The 17,784-nt window shown below is 37.4% G+C and overlaps 2 long non-coding RNA genes and 1 pseudogene across 2 annotated transcripts in view; 1 reads left to right on the top strand and 2 right to left on the bottom strand.

Annotated features, from left to right (window-relative positions):
- Positions 1-3,460: 3,460 nt before the first annotated feature.
- On the bottom strand, positions 3,461-8,321 carry LOC141374736 (uncharacterized). Its single transcript, XR_012381858.1, has 3 exons — positions 8,264-8,321; positions 5,612-5,645; positions 3,461-3,553 (listed from the first exon to the last, which is right to left on the bottom strand). It is a non-coding gene; the product is annotated as an uncharacterized lncRNA (long non-coding RNA).
- On the bottom strand, positions 6,547-7,353 carry LOC112829791 (cyclin-A2 pseudogene; annotated as a pseudogene).
- An 84-nt stretch (positions 8,322-8,405) lies between the features above and the next one.
- The window catches only part of LOC141374762 (uncharacterized), a 44,971-nt gene continuing 35,592 nt past the window's right edge, over positions 8,406-17,784 (top strand). Inside the window, exons 1-2 of the long non-coding RNA XR_012381891.1 lie at positions 8,406-8,477; positions 11,631-11,693. This is a non-coding gene — a long non-coding RNA (uncharacterized lncRNA). The remainder of the gene's footprint in view (positions 8,478-11,630; positions 11,694-17,784) is intronic.

Here is a 17,784-nt window from a genome sequence, read left to right as displayed (position 1 = left end):
ACTGGGCAGAAGACATGCACAGACACTTCTCAAAAGAAGACATACAAATGGCTAATGGACACGTGAAAAAATGTTCATCATCATTAGCCATCAGGGAAATTCAAATCAAAACCACATTGAGATACCACCTCACACCAGTTAGAATGGCAAAAATTGACAAGGCAAGAAACAAAAAAATGTTGGAGAGGTTGTGGTGAAAGGAGAACCCTCTTACACTGTTGGTGGGAATGCAAGTTGGTACAGCCACCTTGGAAAACTGTGTGGAGGCTCCTCAAAATATTAAAAATAGAGCTACCCTATGACCCAGCAATTGCACTACTGGGTATTTACCCCAAAGACACAGATATAGTGAAAAGAAGGGCCATATGCACTCCAATGTTCATAGCAGCAACGTCCACAATAGCGAAACTGTGGAAAGAGCCAAGATGCCCTTCAACATATGAATGGATAAAGAAGATGTGGTCCATGTATACGATGGAATATTACGCAGCCATCAGAAAGGATGAATACCCAACCTTTGCATCAACATGGATGGGACTGGAGGAGATTATGTTAAGTGAAATGAGTCAAGCAGAGAAAGTCAATATCATATAGTTTCACTTATTTGTGGAACATAAGGAACAGCATGGAGGACGTTAGGAGAAGGAAGGGAAAAATGAAGGGGGGGAATCGGAGGGGGACACGAACCATGAGAGACTATGGACTCTGAGAATCAAACTGAGGGTGTTAGAGAGGAGGGGGTGGGGGGATGGGTTAGCCCGGTGATGGGTATTAAGGAGGGCACGTACTACATGGAGCACTGGGTGTTATATGAAAACAATGAATCATGGATCACTACATCAAAAACTAATGATGCACTGTATGGTGACTAACATAATAATAAAATTAAAAAAATAAAACAAAACAATGGATATTTTTTGGATAATCAAATTAATATTCTTCCTATTCTCTCTGTAGTGAATATAGACCATGACATAATATTTATGTTTTCTATCTTCCAACTTGCTGATATAGCACACTTTTGTTACAGGGCTTTTTCCCCCCCAAAATAGAAAAGGTCAATGACATTCTTTAGAATTATAAAGAAACCTAAAGGCTTTTCTAATTTCAAAGATTGGACTCTTCCTAATAAAAGACTAAGTCATCAATTGTAATAGAAATGAAGTGTGTTGTTGTGTCTTTTTGCTTCTTTTCCTTTTTCAAATATGTTCCTTTAGAGTCTGGGGTTATCGTCAGGGAGACAGTAAGGTTCTAGGGAGTAGATAAGAACAAGTCACAATATATTTTAAAATATTTTTAGCCTGTCTAGATTGGCTTAAGGGGGAAAAAAGACAACTATGATCCCCACTTTTTTCTTTTAAGATTTTATTTAGTTGACAGAGAGAGACACAGCGAGAGAGGGAACACAAGCAGGGGGAGTGGGAGAGGGAGAAGCAGGCTCCCCGAGCCCGATGTGGGGCTCAACTCCAGGACCCTGGGACCATGACGTGAGTCAAAGGCAGACGCTTAACGACTGAGCCACCCAGGTGCCCTATGATCCCCGCTCTTAACTGAGTACAGGACAACATGTACATAAATACAAAAGATGTCTCAGCTTCAGAACTCCAATTTAGAACATTCACATTGTGATATGGGAGGGACAATATTTAAATCTAATTCAAACTTTAAGATTAATAATAAAAAATTCTCCTAGAGGTGTCTGGGTGGCTGAGTGGTTTAAGTGTCCAACTTTTGATTTCAACTCAGGTCATGATTTCAGGGTCATTAGGTGGAGCCCTGAGTTGGACTCTGCACCGGTCATGGAGCCTGCTTAAAATTCTCTCTCCCTTTCACTTTGCCCCTCTAACCCCCCAACTCGTGCACACACACTCTCTCTCTCTCTCTAAAAAAAAAAAAAAAAAAAAAAAAAAAGTTCTCCTAGATGTGGAAAAAGAAAATAAAAACAAAAAGGAAAATGGGGGGATATTTTACAAGGATTATATTCTTTTTCTTAAATTGGTGAAGAGATGCTTCCATTGCTAAATTTCCCAAAAGAAAAACAAAGCATGTACTTCTTGTTACCATTAAGTAATGGCCACACAAGATTTGTTTGAAATAATTTGATAATCGAAGTGTGTGTGTGTGTGTGTTTGTGTGCGGAAAGAGAGAACATATCAATCCAGGCATTAGGTGAAATCCAAGGCTTTCTCTTATGTCATTAATTTTTTATAAAGTATCATTGTTTTATTTTGAATAGCATATGACTGGACACCATTTTTTTTAAAAGTTTTATTTATTTATTTGGGAGAGAGAGCACAAGAGAGAGCATGAGAGGGGAGAGAGTCAGAGAGAGAAGCAGGCCCCTCGCTGAGTGGGGAGCCCGACGCAGGACTCAATCCTGGGACTCCAGGATCATGACCTGCGCCGAAGTCAGTTGCTTAAGCAATTGAGCCACCCAGGCACCCTGGACACCATATTTTTACATGATTAAAAATCTTCAGTTCTAGGGGCACCTGGGGGGCTCAGTCGTTAAGCATCTGCCTTTGGCTCGGGTCATGATCCCAAGGTCCTGGGATTGAGCCCTGCAATAGGCTCCCTGTTTGACAGGAGGCCTGATTCCTCTCTCACTCTGCTGCTTGTGTTCCCTCTCTCTCTGACAAATAAGTAAGTAAAATCTTAAAAAAAAAAAAGTCTTCAGTTCCACATCAGTTATCGATTTCCTGTGTCTCAACTCTAAAACTACCCATTTTTGCCCTGTTTTACGGTACCGTAGCTGGACCTTGTAACATTTCTGCTTTGTTGGTTACCTTTAACAGTAGGCTCTTGAAAAGTCACTGCAAATGGAAAGGATTTTTTTTTTTAACCTGGTTTAGAGCTTTTTTTTTTTTTATAGTTTCCTGGCTAGTGGTGTGCAAGAGAACATATGGTGCACAACCCCAGAAAGTTTTACCTGCAGCAAAGCAGGTACCCCCTCTGTGAGCTGTGTATGAACCCCGGAGGTGGTTTCCCAGCTCCAGTCTATGGTCTCAGAAAATTTTTCTTCCATCCAGTAGGCCTCAGACACAATGAATTTACCATAAAGTAAATATATTAAGCTTGGTGTAGGGTAGGTCCCCTTCCTAACTGGCTTCTTCCTTAGATTCTCTCACTTAGCTTTAAAGGTAGTAGCCTCTCCCTATATCTGTCTGTCATTCCTGTATTCTCTAGAGCTCTCTTTGCCTCTTTTACAAATTAATCTCCTCTTTACTGTTGATAATTCTTATGTGCAAAGTCCCCTGCTTAAATTATTGGTGTGCTGTTTCCTGACTGGACTGTGATAGATATTATGTCCCTGAAGTCTTCTGTCTCCCTTTTTCAGAAGCTCCTTTTTCCATATTACACAAAGGTTACAGTCAAAGGCATGAGAATCAGGTTGCCTGAGTTTGTATTCTGGTTCTGCTACTTCATTTCTCGGTGATGCTTTGGGAAAGTTACTTACCGATCTAAGCCTCTGACTCTTCTTCTCCAAAATGGAGGTGATGGAAACACTACTTGCCTCATAGGGTTGTTGTGAGGATTCAGTAAATTAATTCGCCTAAGACAAGTATGGAAACAATCAATTAATGTCAGCTATTATTATTATCTCCTTAATCCCTCCTCACGGAGTTGTAGTCACAGAAAAATGTCATATACACATTCTTTCCTAAATTCCGTGTGGTCTATAGAAAGGAATATAGAGCGCCTAACTTAAGTAGTCCACTCAACAGGTAGCCTTTCCTAACCATCTTCCCTCTTCCCACTCCTTTGTGTTGATATACAGGGCTTTATCTTTGCAATTACCACGCTGCACTGTAAACAGTTTCTTTAAAAATCTATCTTGAGAGTCAGATTCTACATCTTGCTTATGCCTCACACCTAGTAAACACTTATGAAATGTTTAAAGAAAGAAGACAAGAGGTAAAGAATGCATTTTTTTTTCTCTCATTCCCTTCGATTTTCAAGACACAAAACTAAGCTGAAATATAAAACTGACCCCATCACCTCCAATCAGGGAAACTATTTTATTTCCTGTGACACAGAAGGGAGAGAGAGAAGTACAAACCTAATAGGGTCAGGTGCCCGAGGAGGTTAAGCAGAGATCTGATATGTGCTTAACAGTTAAAGATCTATGAGCTCTGCTAATGCACGCTGACTAGAGTAAACAATACTCTCTATCCAAAACCACCTCTCTTTCCTTTTTTTTTTTTAAATTAGTTTGTTAATGAGCTAATGCTTCCAACAGCCTGTGAAATTAAAACAATGTGCTTTCTACTGTGATTGCTAAACATTTTCACTGGACATAAAATGTGTTTCACCCTCAATGGGATTTTCTTTTTTCTATTTATAAACAAATCAAAAAGACAGCATCAAAGAGATGCAGGTGTCTGGTGGGTAAATAAATAAACCTTCCCAGCATGTGGAACAATTAAATAATCTCAGACAAAATGGGATCAGAGGCAGATGCACACACCACAGGAACAACACTTTACAGGCAAAGGGAAAAACTCCAAATGAATCTGCAACAGAGGAACTTGGCTCAGTGGGCCAGCCAATTTTGCATCTGTCCCTTTGGCAATGAAGAGTGCTTTAGACACTCAGTATGCACTTGGGACAGAGCTCTTCAGGCAATTCTGAGGGAAGAATGATGGACTTTAACGGAATCAGATAATGCTGAAGTGGACTCACCAAGGCAGATTCTCCCAGCAAAACCAGAACACAATATTCTTAAACAGGCACCATACTTTCTTGCCTCTGTGTTCTGTTCCATCTTCCTGGAATCTTTTTTTCTTGCTTACAATGCCCACCCCAAATTAAATATTTTGATGTTTAAATAATATTCATTCTAAAATCTCTGAAGGTCATTTACTTCAGGAGGCATTACCTAATTGTGTTAGCCCTGTGTGCATTACAATAGCACCCTTGCTTTAAACATGACAACATAAAAACCTTCCTAACAAAACTTAGTATACAAATAAGTGGGCTTTTCGGAAAAACATTTGTTGAATTTAATTTGAAGGCAGAGCATCTATAAAAATTACAGGTGGGGGGCACCCGGTGACTCAGTCGGTTAGGCGTCTGCTTCCGGCTCAGGTCAGATTTCAGGGTCCTGGGATCTGGCCCCCCATGGGGCTCCCTGCTCTGCAGGGGGTCTGTTTCTCCTTCTCCTTCTGCTGCTCCCCCTGCTTGTGCTCTCTTGCTTGCTCTCTCTCTCAAATAAATAAAAAATTTAGAAAAAAAATACAGGTGGAATATACTGAGAAAAAGAGAAACAACAATTCGTATTATGTTTTGGTGATGAGACAATTTACATGAAGAAGGTGACTTGAACCTTAAGGATTGGAAAGGATTTCAAGAGGAAAGGATGTTCCAGACAGGAGCGGACTCAGAAAGAAAGATGGGGATAAGGGATTTAGGGCATTAGAACTGAACCATTTTGATTCTTACGTGGGGTAGGCTTGAATAAACGGAATAAATTAAGCTAAACAAGGAGATTAAATCAAGAGAGGGAAAATAATTAAATATTAAGTAAGAACTTTGGATTTAGTCTATTAAATATTTTAAGACAATTAAAGCTTCCTAAGATTTTAAGATATTAATCTGATTCTGCACTTACCTTTAAAGTTTCAAAAAAAAAATTTTACATTTTCCTAGAAGAAAAAACAGATATTTTAAGAAAGAAGTGATGAAAAGAAACATTCTTATGCTTGTAGTTTAATAAGCAATTGGACAGCATTATCAAACTTTAGAAGAGATGTCTGAAATAGCTAATGCAAAGCAACCATTGTGCATGTGGAAAAAATGGCATTGTTCAGCTTTCCACAAAACACACTTAAGTGTAAAGAAATCTACAATGACTCATTTGAACAGTTGTGGAAAACTTGAATACAACAGCTAAGTCATTGAAAAAACAAATGAATCTGATGTAAAAAAATAGTAACAAAGATAGAAATATATATGAACATCCTATGAAAACCTTTAAAGTCATTTGGAAAAGCAGTTTTGGTAATCCTGTTGTCACATGGAACTTAAACTCTATAAGGTAAGACTTTATATAGACCTTAGAACAGAAAAGATACTGCCCCACAGGGGGGAAATGGTTCACAGCAGTTGAATGTATTTATGCAGCTTGTATTGAGTGCTTACCATGGGAAAAGAGATAAACAGGATCTGTTTCCTAATGTAGAGTAAATTGCAGTTCGAGAACACAAAGATAGAGTCTGTGGTATGTGATGGATAGCTGAAGGTGAGGGGGTCATTATTTATTTATTTCCCCCCCCCGAATCCATTTATTAGTTCTTATTCTTACTGTGCTGACAGCTGGCATCATTAATACTTGAACAAAACCACTTAAAATTAGCCAAATATCTAAGATAGTTACATGTACAAAAGATATACAAATTAAAACCATTTAAAAAGTAATAGATACCATAATTTGTACTTGACCATAGCTCCATTCAGAAATAATTGTAAAATTAAAACCTTACAAAAACTGTACACCATATACTTTGAGTGATTTACATCTTAGAAAACAAAGGCAGTCTTTCACCATTACACATTTAATGTCTCTGTGGGTTGAGGAGAGAAACACCATGATACTTTGAACTCTTAGACTTTTCTCTTATTGACTGTTGTGCATGCTGTAGTGTTCCAAGGTAGGTCTTGTGAAGGTCCATGAGACAAGGCTTAAGACTTTCCAAGGTACATCCAGTCTTTTGAACTAAAGATTCAGGCCAGCTCTGTCCTGTGACTGTGCAGAGTGCTAAATGAAAAGCTGCTGCAGCAATAACTGATGGCAGATACTTCAGGTGGGGGTCAGCATCTATCAGACTTAGTTCTCCCAAAAACATTGCTAAACTTTCAACTTTGCAGCTGGCAGATGGGGGTGCAAAAAATATTGGGTAAGAAACTGATTTATTGTTGGTGCAGCTAGGTCAAAAGCAAGCACTTTCAAAACTAGGTGCTCTATTCTCAGGACCGGTTTCTTGGTATAGGTATCATCTGTAATGTACACAAACTGTGTGCTGGGGTCTTGTGGGCCCTGAAAAGCATAATGTTGGAAACTTCCCTAATTGGATTGAGGATCTGGGGAAGCCTTCCTGGAGGGAATGGTTGATATACTGAGTTTCAGATGACAAATGGGAACTAGTAGGGTAGAGGAGATTTAAAGTCATTCCAGGTGAAGAACGGTCAAATGCACAGAAGTAGAAAGTAGCACGACATGTGGCACCACCGACAGCGTGTTACATCACAGTACCTCCTGAAGGGCAGGGCAGCCCAGTGGTTAAGGCAGGCTCCAGAACGAAACAAATCTGAATTCACATCCAAGCTCTGTCCTTTATATTTTAAACCAGACATCACGGCAGTTCTGTCTAGGAAGTGGCAATGGAGAGTCCATCTCAGGCCTTGTTTCATGTGGAGAACCTTAAAACAAACTTGTGCCCCTGGAAAGAGCCAGGTATCTGCAAAGATGGTTGGGAAGGTCCTGCATCTCAGAGAAGCTGCAGAAGAGACTGTCTACCAGGAAACCTGCTTCTAGAAAAAGTTCAAAGGAACTACACTGGAGAGAGAGGCAAAGAAAATAACAAGCATAAGAGATTAAAAAGATGAGTACTAAGTGATGATTTACTTAAGAAATGATGATATTCCTCTAAATCAGCATTTCCTTTGACACAGTCATTGGTTAATAATAGCAGCACCTACATATTTATTGGTTATTCAGTAATTAATATATTTGATATATATTATTTTTGAACAATTGATACATTTGACTCATTCTATCAAGACGACATTGCAACTCCATTTTGCAATGAGAAGGTTTAGATTATGATCCAAAATACAAAATTAATATTATTACTTTATGGGGTCACTTTGATTTCCATCTAAAATTACATTTCTTAGATTCATCATTCACCATATTTACTAGGTTTGCATAATTGCTTGCTTTTTGCCTATTAAAAGTAGTTATGCATTTTTTTGGATTTTTCTTTAAATATACTCATCTTCCCTTATTAATCTGCATATAGGGACAGAGGAGACAGAGAAATGAGGAAAGAAAACAAACCAGAAGAATTAAATACTAAAATAAGATAGCTATTGAAAGCAACCAAATTTAAAAGAACTCCTAACAGATGTTGCTGGTACTTGTGATGGTGACACAGTTTGGTTGGGATCTTATCCCCTCTTTGTTAATATGTATTCCCTTTTAGTTGAACCAGTCAGGTAAGATAACTAGCTATTACTACTCTATATGTGATATTATTATTACCTTTTCAAATTCTGCTGACATTTATTTTTCTTCTCCCACAGCCAACCAAATAGATTACTCAGGATAGGTAGATAATTTTCTCAGTAGAATGTTGGGAGGCGGGGCGGAACATGGAATCACAGAAAGTATAAAGGCAGGACAAAGGTGACTCAGCTAATTAGCACCAGAAAATCAGCTTCAGAAATCTCAGGTCACTGATCTTTCTACTACAAAGGTAAGAGAATTATGCTATCTGGTTTTGCTCCCTTCCTTCCTTTTTTTTCCCTGGTTGTTTAGGGTTTATCAAAGAGTCTGTCCATGAGTCTCTTTAATTTTGTATTTGTTTTTTGTATTATCATTGTGCTTAATCTCAGTTAATCATATTCTTAATAATATGCATAAGATGTATGTATATAAATTGTATCAGGATTGCTTTTTAGCAATAGAACCAACTTTCAAGTGTTTTTAGTAGCGACATGTCTAAAAATAATTTTATTATACTTTAATTAGTGAAGAGAAGTACACCTCATGCAGTCTACTGCATAGAAAATATCCTTGGCTGAGTGCTTTAGCTCCTGGACAGGTATAGCATTTATTCAACTCAGGGATAAGATTCAAAGTGTAACTCCAAGACTATAGCTCAGTGGAGGGGTGCTTAACCTGAAACTCAAAGGACCTCTTAGTAATGAGATCATTTTTCATTAAGAGAAGAGCTTTCTCATTTATGTCACCATGTACTTCCAAATGTTTACTCATCTTTGAAATGTGTTTATTACAACAGTTCACCAATAATGTGTTTGAAATATGGGCTATGATTATTACTAATCAACAGATAAATGGACAACAGTATAGAGTCATGATTGCAGTTGTCTTGTGGGCAAGGGATCTCTTATTCCAAAACTCCAAAGGAACTTAGTTTATATTTAAAATAAGTAGTACAGATTTTACTATTTTACCAAGGAATTTTCATATTGACAGACCGATCACATCAAAATGTTCTGTTTAATTCCTAGCATATCTTTTCATTTTATTAGCCAAATATTTTTGCTCCTACCATCTTTTTCAATTATCTATTACTGCATATCATATCATACTAACCCAAAACATAGTGGTTCAAAACAACAATAATACTTTGCTCATGAATCTACAAATTGGGCAGATCTCAGTAAAACAGCTTTTTTTTTTTTTTTTTTAACTGCAAATGAGCAACCCCTAAGATAGCTTGAATGTTGGGAATGAAATCACCTGGAGGCTTGGTCATCCATCCGTCTGGTAGTTGATGATGATTGTTGACTGGAACTTCAGCTGAGGCTGTAAACAAGACATCTAAAAGTGTCTTTCTGATGTGCCTACTTGGCTTCATAATGGCTTGGTAGCTGGATTCTTCCTGAGACATCTCAAGAGGACCGGGCATAAGTTTTATTACCTTTTTTTGGACTTAACCTTAGCAGTTATACAGTGTTAATTTTACTGTAGTCAAGGCCTACCCATATTGAAAGGCAAAAAACAAAGATCTCATCAATCAGTGGAAGAATATCAATATCACCTTTTAAGAAGCATATGTAGGATAAAATATATTTTCAAGGACTTTAGTGGGAAGTAAGATTTGCTACAGTCTGCCCTCTAGCCACAGCAGTTTATCATCTTTACACGTGCAAAATTCCCTCAAGATATCTCACAAAGTCTCATTTATGATGGTATTAGGCTTAGGTTGAAGGTCCAAAATCTCATCATCAAAATCTGTTCAAGTGCAGCTGAGGATCTTTGGTTCTTATTCCTTGATTACAGCTCTTCAAGTTCAATTTCCTTTATTAGAGTTGGACCCTCATTTTGATGTTTAGAAAGGAGGTAGTATCTATTGAGTTTACTTCAAAATAAAATATATTCTAGTATCTGAGTCACATTTATGTAAATCTCATACTTTCCTCAGAAACACCCATTAATTTCAAGGTATTACTACAGAAATGATTCATAGTCTGAAAAACTAAACGTTTATAGTCACAAAATAAATTTGCACAGAACGATCTTCTTGAAATTTTTATGGGGTTGATTGTGCTTATGTACTGAGGGATATTCCACTTTGCGTTCAATATTCTCTGTATTTCCTGCTACTGTCTGAGCTCACCCTGTGGGAACCCTTACATAATCCAGTGATGGAGAAAACAGAAGCTTAAATAATTTAACACTGTGAAATACAGTAGTGTGCCTTCCAAAACATAAAATACCACAATTTTTGGCCTTTCAGATATTGATTGTCACTAAATCTTAACACAAGTAAATTTTTTCTAACGGCAGTGTAGTTTTGTAAAGCGATCTTTTACAAAACAGTCTGCAACACAGACTAATAAAGAGTTAGGAAGGTCTATTGGACATGCTGTTTCTTTTTCACATTGATCATCTCAAAATATCTTCACACACATAGGCACTGTTCCTCCCTACACTCTGACCAAAGATCATGAGTCACAATGTATCGATATTACGGTGACAGTATCAGTTATCTTCAGAAATCAGAACACATTTGAGAGGAATAGGGCATGATTAGTAATTATATTAGGACAAAAGGTGTAAACCAGAATAATCCTGAGTGGACCAGGACATGTGCATAAGCAAACTAGTGAGTGTACTTTGTATTTGAACAAAAGTTGGAATCCCAATTCTGCCTCTTACAAGTAACCTCATCCAATTCATTTAAACTCTTAGGCCCTCAGTTTTCTTACATAAAAAAAAATTAGAAATAATCAGACATCTCACTACTTATATTAAATTATTTAAATAAAATACTCTAAGTACTATCTGGCACAACTAAGGTCCTCAACAAATGGCAATTCACTTTGTTATTATTGTATCCTGATTGCCTAGAATAGTATCTGGCATGTGACAGATATGCAATAAATATTTGTTTGGTGAATAAATTAATAAAAGAAATAATAAATCAATGACATGCAGAAGTACTACTAGTATTAAATGAAGTCATATAATACTCATGGTGATTCTACTACATGTCATAGAAGAACAAATAGACAAATGCACATCCTTGGACAGAATCAACCTGAATTCAGAGAAACTACAAAATATGAAGAAAAAAAAATAGACTCTTAATCCTTTACCAGAAAATCTGTATACATTTCAAACCTCAGAACATTTGTGATTATGGTTTCTATCCATTTAATCTAATCATGTAAAATAGTTTTCTTTTTTTCAGTTATAATCAGTTATAAAATACTTTTCTCAGTTTCCCTGTTGTGTTATTGGAGGTTTTACTGGTGAGGGTAGGATAGATTATGTTGCATTATAAATGACAAGCTATAAACACAGGTTTTTCTTAATGCATTCACAGACATGGTCATGGTTATATATTATGTAACAATCCATTTGTATCCCTTGGCAGATTTTACAACAGAAACTGTTCAGGCCAGAGAGTGAATGGGATGACATGTTTAAAATATTGAAAGTAAGTGATTGTTAACCACAGATTCTGTAACCAGCAAAACTGTCCTTCAGAAACAAATGAGGGATAAAGACTTTTTCAAACAAAACTGAGGAAATTCATTACCACCAGACCTGCCTTACAAGAAATGCTAAAGGAAGTTCTTTAAGTGGAAGTAACATATCCATACCCCAAGTTCCCTGGCTCAACAGGGCCACAGGCTTTTGCTCTGCAAACCTTCTCTCTGCTAGAGCACCCCTGTGCTGTACAACTTTCAAGTGTTTTCACCAGCCTTTCTGGTCAAATGGAGCCAGAATACACTCTCCACCACGGTAAGGTAATGGTACAGACCCCCTGCCTGAGTGGAAAGAGGAGGGAACACTCCAGGGTATTTTTATTCCCAAACCCGCCCCCCACCACCCCCAGCAGTCTCTCTATTTGGGAGGGGCTGGGAGTTACCTTCAGCCTTGGCTATGAATTAGTCCTCCTGCATGCATGTAGTACAGGAAGCTTCTATGTCTAGTACTGGCTTTGTTCTGGGGGTGATCAGCTCTGCCTACCCAGCTTGAGCACTGCTAGACTGTACAGCTTCCAGGACTGGTCTGGAGCTCTCTGATCAGGTGGGGCTGGAAGACATTCTTCACAGAGGGTGGGGCTATGACTCAGCACCTTGCCTAAGCTTGGGCAAACAGGGCTTTAGGGTCAGCAACACTCCTTGTTTCAGGATCTTAATCAGGCCAGTCAGTACTTTGCTGAGTTCCCTGATCAGAGTCTGTCCCTGATTTAATTTTGTAGATGAGCAAAGCCGCTGTTTGGGATTACTACTTGGGCACTGGAGGTATCAACCTGGTCTGCAGGGATCTGTGTGCTGGTTGTTACAAGCCCCTCCCCACTTTCTCTGTCATAGTCAGATTGCCAGTGGAATCTGCCCCACAAATTCTCCTACAATTCCCATGGTGAAAGATCAGGGTAAGGTCTCGCACAAAGTGACCCACAATGCTAAAAGGGGGGAGCTGGATGTGTCCCCTGAGTTCTATTTTCCCACTGAAGGAACTAGAGGTTCAGAGACCTCTCCACATGGTGCTGCACTGGCCTGGGGAAGGGGTAATGTGGTCAATGTGTAGCTGCTTTTCTTACCATTCTCATGTGATCTGTCTTTGTCTCTGAGGTGCAAGAGGGTGCTTCGGCATTGCCTCTAGGATTCTCTTAGGGGTGCCTCGTTCTTGAATAGATGTTTATTGTTCTCGTGAGGAAGGCCAAAGTCAGGAACAACCTATGTCCCCATTTTAGTAATGATATTCAGCCTCCTTATTCTTTAATATTACCCTATAATATTTTTTATGTTCTTTAGAATAGTATGTTTAAGAACTGTGTAATATTCTGCTAAATTACCTAAATTAGTTTCCTGGGGCTGCCCTAACAAATTACCACTAAGTTGGTGGTTTCAGACAACAGAAATTTATTCTCTCACAGTTCTGGAAGCTAGAAGCCTGAAATCAAACTTTCAGGAAACTTAGAGGGAAGTGGAATCCTTTGCCACTCAACTACAAGCTTTGAAAATTTAGGTCATGGAGTTTCTGGATCCATTCTTTAGCATATTTCTACCCATCAGGCTCCTCAGAAGCTGGCCACAGTGTGAGGACTTGAATGCAAGCAATTTATTGAGTGCTCTCATAAGAAACTTAAAAGAGTGAGGGAAGCAGGAGAGAGGAGAGGAATCTAAGTAAAGGTATAATTTCAAGCAAAATCTTAGCCTCAGCTTCATCATGCTTGGGATTTCTAGGGGTAAATTCTGCCTTAGGTGTGGTCCCAATTGGGGACATGTGAACTAAGTTTAATTACTTCTGCACTAGCACCTCTCCAGATTAGTGCAAACTTGGGCACTTCTAGATCCTTGTATGTATAGAGAAATGTAGCTAGAGTAGCTGAAGAGCAGTCCTCTGAGGACAGCCGCACTTGCTATGGTCCACCTTCTGCATCTCTCTGATGCACTTCCATCCTACATTAACTACACCGTGTCCTGCCAGGGCTTCTTCAAGATGATGTTCCCTCACAATTTCTGGGGCAAAATTTACAATAGGGAATATAGAAAGATGAGTGATCCCTGACTACTGCTGTTTATCCTGAAATTACAACTGACACTGATTTTATGCTCCTACCAACTGTTCTTGATTCCATTCACCCTACTCTGGCACCTCTGCTGTCAAAGAAGTTTTCCTGGTGAGAAGCATTTCGACTCCCGAGTGTATTCCCAAATTAAAGTTCTAAAGAGGACATGTACTTAAGAATGTTCATAGTAGCACTACTTAATGGGCGGGGGGGGGGGGGGGGGAGAAGTAAGAACAGATTAAAAAATAAGAGAAAAGGAGAAAAATTAACAAAAAGACTGAAAATGCCCATAGATGAAAAAATAATACAGTAGATTAATTGTGATATATTTATGCAATGAGATACTTTATGCCAGTGAAAATGAATTTTTGCATGCAATAACATGTAAATACATTTTAGTGATCTAATGATGAGTAAGGAAAATATACAACTGCCTTTTTATAAAGTTCAAAAGCACATAAAACAATGCATTATTTAGGCATACAATATACATCTGCAAAAAATACACAGTCAGAATAGTGGTTTCATCTGTAGAGGAGAAGGGGACTTAGGATAGGAAAGGCCTATATACACATATAGGAGTAGGTAAAACATTGAATGGTAAGTTTAGTAATACTCATTATATTAGCAAAGTAAACACATAAGTGTAGGCCAAAGATAACCATGTATCTACTGCCAAGGATTATCACTAATCTCTCTGCACACTTGAGTCCCAGTTAAAAATGAAGTTTCCAGATTGACTGGTTTGAATGTACAGCTAAGATTGAGAGCCACTATACTAGATGATCTGCAGTGCTACTCTAAGTTTCCTTTTTTAATAAGCTGAGGCAAAAAATACAGGAGAGATATTTCATTTGTGCAAATACTGGTATGTGATATTTGAGAGTTTTTTTAATAATCAAAGATTTTAAATACTTTATTTTGATATATAATAAAAGCATGAAACAAAACATACCAAATTTAAATTTGATCTCATGATATTTATTCAAATACTAAATAAATAAACTTCAATAGGAGAGAAATAATGTCTATCAGTAGAATGATTTTAACAGTCCTGAAATGGAGAAACGGCTCCATGGAGTCATATAACCTAAGTAATTCAATTATGTACCTCATTGGAAAGTATGTAGAAAATACAAAGTTTCACTTAAAAGAGTGAAAAATCAAGGGATTTCTTAACAAACTCTAACCCCCATTTTAATCCCCTTATTTCAACAACGCCAGAACCTGTTTGTTGATTCACACCGACACTTTGACCACTTTAACACAAAGAAGAGTCACGGTGTAATAATGAACCTGACATGAAGATAAATGACTCCAATTAGCTTCCTCATTAGTTTTAACTAAGATTACTTCTTTAGTCATGACTGATTTATCTCCATTTCACTTCTCTAGAGCCTCAGGAAGTTGTCTGCCAGATTAAAGCCAGGTAAAGAGAGTTAATTTAAAATCTAGACGGTTGTCTGCCGTTTTCCCTTGGATCAATCCGTGACTGGCACTCAAGACTGGATTCACATACATGTGCTTTCGCCATTATCCCTATAGAACAAGGATCAGCAATATTGAAAGCCAACATTCACAAAGTATAGCAATAAGTGTGTAATGTTATGTCTATGTTTCATATGATGAAGAAAAATCTACACATTTTCAACAAGTACCTAGAGAATTCTTGAAAAATCCTAGTGCAAGTTTTAGATGGTCTCACTCTCGGTTTCACTTTGTAATTACACCACAGAGGGGGGGGATTGAGAATGGGGAAAGGCACATTGGTGGAATAAACTAAAAGCATTCATCACAAGCTTAGGATTCCTCCTAGGTGCCTGGTCTTGCCAAGCTGGGAACAGATATGAAACCGTGTTCTTCAGGTTTACAAAGAGACAGACCAGCCACGGAGATATTTGTCTTTCCTTAGGTCTCAGGTGAAGATGAACATTTTGTGCTTTCTTGATGGAGACTCAGTCTACAAAAGCCTGTAAGTACCTTGTGAGAAACTCTGTGTGTGCCCGGGCCCAGAGTTTACTCCAGGGAGAAATGGCCCAATTCCCCTGCCTCATATCTCCCCTAGGGTCTATGTGGTGTGGGATCCATGGGATGAAGTATTTTCAAACACTGATACTGGAAAAGAGACAGATGCTTTCATCAGGAAACCTGAGATCCTGGAAGCTAAGTGGAGGAAAAATGGTTTGCTCTTCTGATTATTAACTGATTATTCATTCAAAAGCCAAAAGAGCAGAAACTTCTGCACCATGTACCACCTGATTTTTTTTTTTTTTTTGTCAGAACTCAAGATACTTTAGCACCTGACTCAGTTCTGGAGTTAAAGAAACACTAAAACAGAGCAGGCAAACCTTTAAAAACAAAACAAAACAAAAACAAAAAAAACAGTGACAACAAAAAATCCACTGAGACTTAGAGCCTCACAATGTAAAACCAAGGTAAACGTTGATACAAGGAGGTTGCCTTTGCAATAGAACTGAGGGAAAAGTCACCTCTAAAATCAGACATTTCTCTAAGGAATTTTGGTTTCTTTTAGTGGAAGGGATTAGGGAAGACAACTATGAGGTTAGAGACACTCATTTCTACTGGAACAATATTGTGTCCAGGCCATCTCAGTGAAAAGCGTTTGAAGAAATAAATGTTTTAAAATGTTGCGTCTAAATAAAAATAAAAAATTAAAATGTGTCTAAAGTAATATTTCCAATTTAATTTGGATACTGTAGCTTTTACCTCAGTTCTTTGATTATAATTATATCCTCTTTAGATATGGAAATTATTGATTCTGAAGACCATAACATAATTTCTTATTTTACTTTATTCTACTACAAAATGTCATTTCAAAATAACAATGCTTATGAGAATATTAAGCACTTCATATAAGTGTATGTTATTATGTTTATCTGTACCATGCATAATGGTAAATTTAGTAGAGAATAAAATCTATCAAGTTCTCTTAGCTATAATTATTAATAAGAAAAGGAAGAAATGAAGGAGGAACAGAAAGTAGAAAGGGAAGAAGGCGGCCATAATCCTGCCTTGAAGTAACATACTTCCTAATGAGAAAGACAGCTTTACGCACAACTAAGTATTGTACAAAGCATAATGTAGTAAGAGGATGGCAGAAATGTACACATAACCTAAGGAAATACTAAAGAAAAAACAGATGATTGACTTGGGAGTTGAGGAAAGTTTTCATAGCATAGGGGCTTAGCACTAGGCAATCAGAAATATTTCGAAGGGCAAAAATAACGAAGAAGTCATTCTAGACTAAAAAGATTCATTTTACCATCAACCTAAGCCAAGTTAAATAATTAAAAAACTAAATATTATGGGAAAATATATCACTTTTATCTTGATATTAAGCATGAATTATAGTTAGATTATGCTAGCGCCACCTTCACTTAATTGGGTATCCAGATGATGATTGTACTTAATTTCCAATATCTGGGATGAGAGAATACATTTTGCACATAGAATTCTTGGAAATAATTTGATATTAGTTCATTTTATTTTTTGTGTCTGTCACTTTCTTGCTACCTCTAAAATTGTTACTTTTAAATTCTCTCTACTAAAAAAGTATTATTCAAGATTGCAAAACTTAACATTTATTTCCTAGAACCCAAATTTCATGAGATAAATGATGTCATACTTTGAAGTATAAAGTTGTAGATGAGATGCTGGGAAGGGTATAAAAGTGACTTCAGAAGTTGCCCAAAAGTGTATGGCTAAGATTTACATATTATGTAAAGTATTATGAAAAAAATTGAGTTTGGATTTTTAAGGCACAGATATTTATGATTCACAATGACCTTCACAACTTACAGGACTCAATAATATGCAGAAAACAAAGGTGTGCTAGGTATATAACTTCTTCTTCCAAGGAACATAAGACCTATATATGAAAGTGGCTCAACAAAAAATGACAAATTCGAGACCATTTCATTATCTCCAAAGTATAAGGCAGGGTTTTTAAATCATTTAATCTTTAACAAATATACATCTAGTACAA

This window comes from Callorhinus ursinus, unplaced genomic scaffold (genome assembly GCF_003265705.2).
Source record: "Callorhinus ursinus isolate GAN/ISIS: 27379988/994484 unplaced genomic scaffold, GSC_fseal_2.0 scaffold21, whole genome shotgun sequence".
NCBI classification, from domain to species: domain Eukaryota; kingdom Metazoa; phylum Chordata; class Mammalia; order Carnivora; family Otariidae; genus Callorhinus; species Callorhinus ursinus.
The sequence above is the reverse complement of the archived record's forward strand: the minus strand, read 5'-3'. Positions and strand labels throughout refer to the sequence as shown.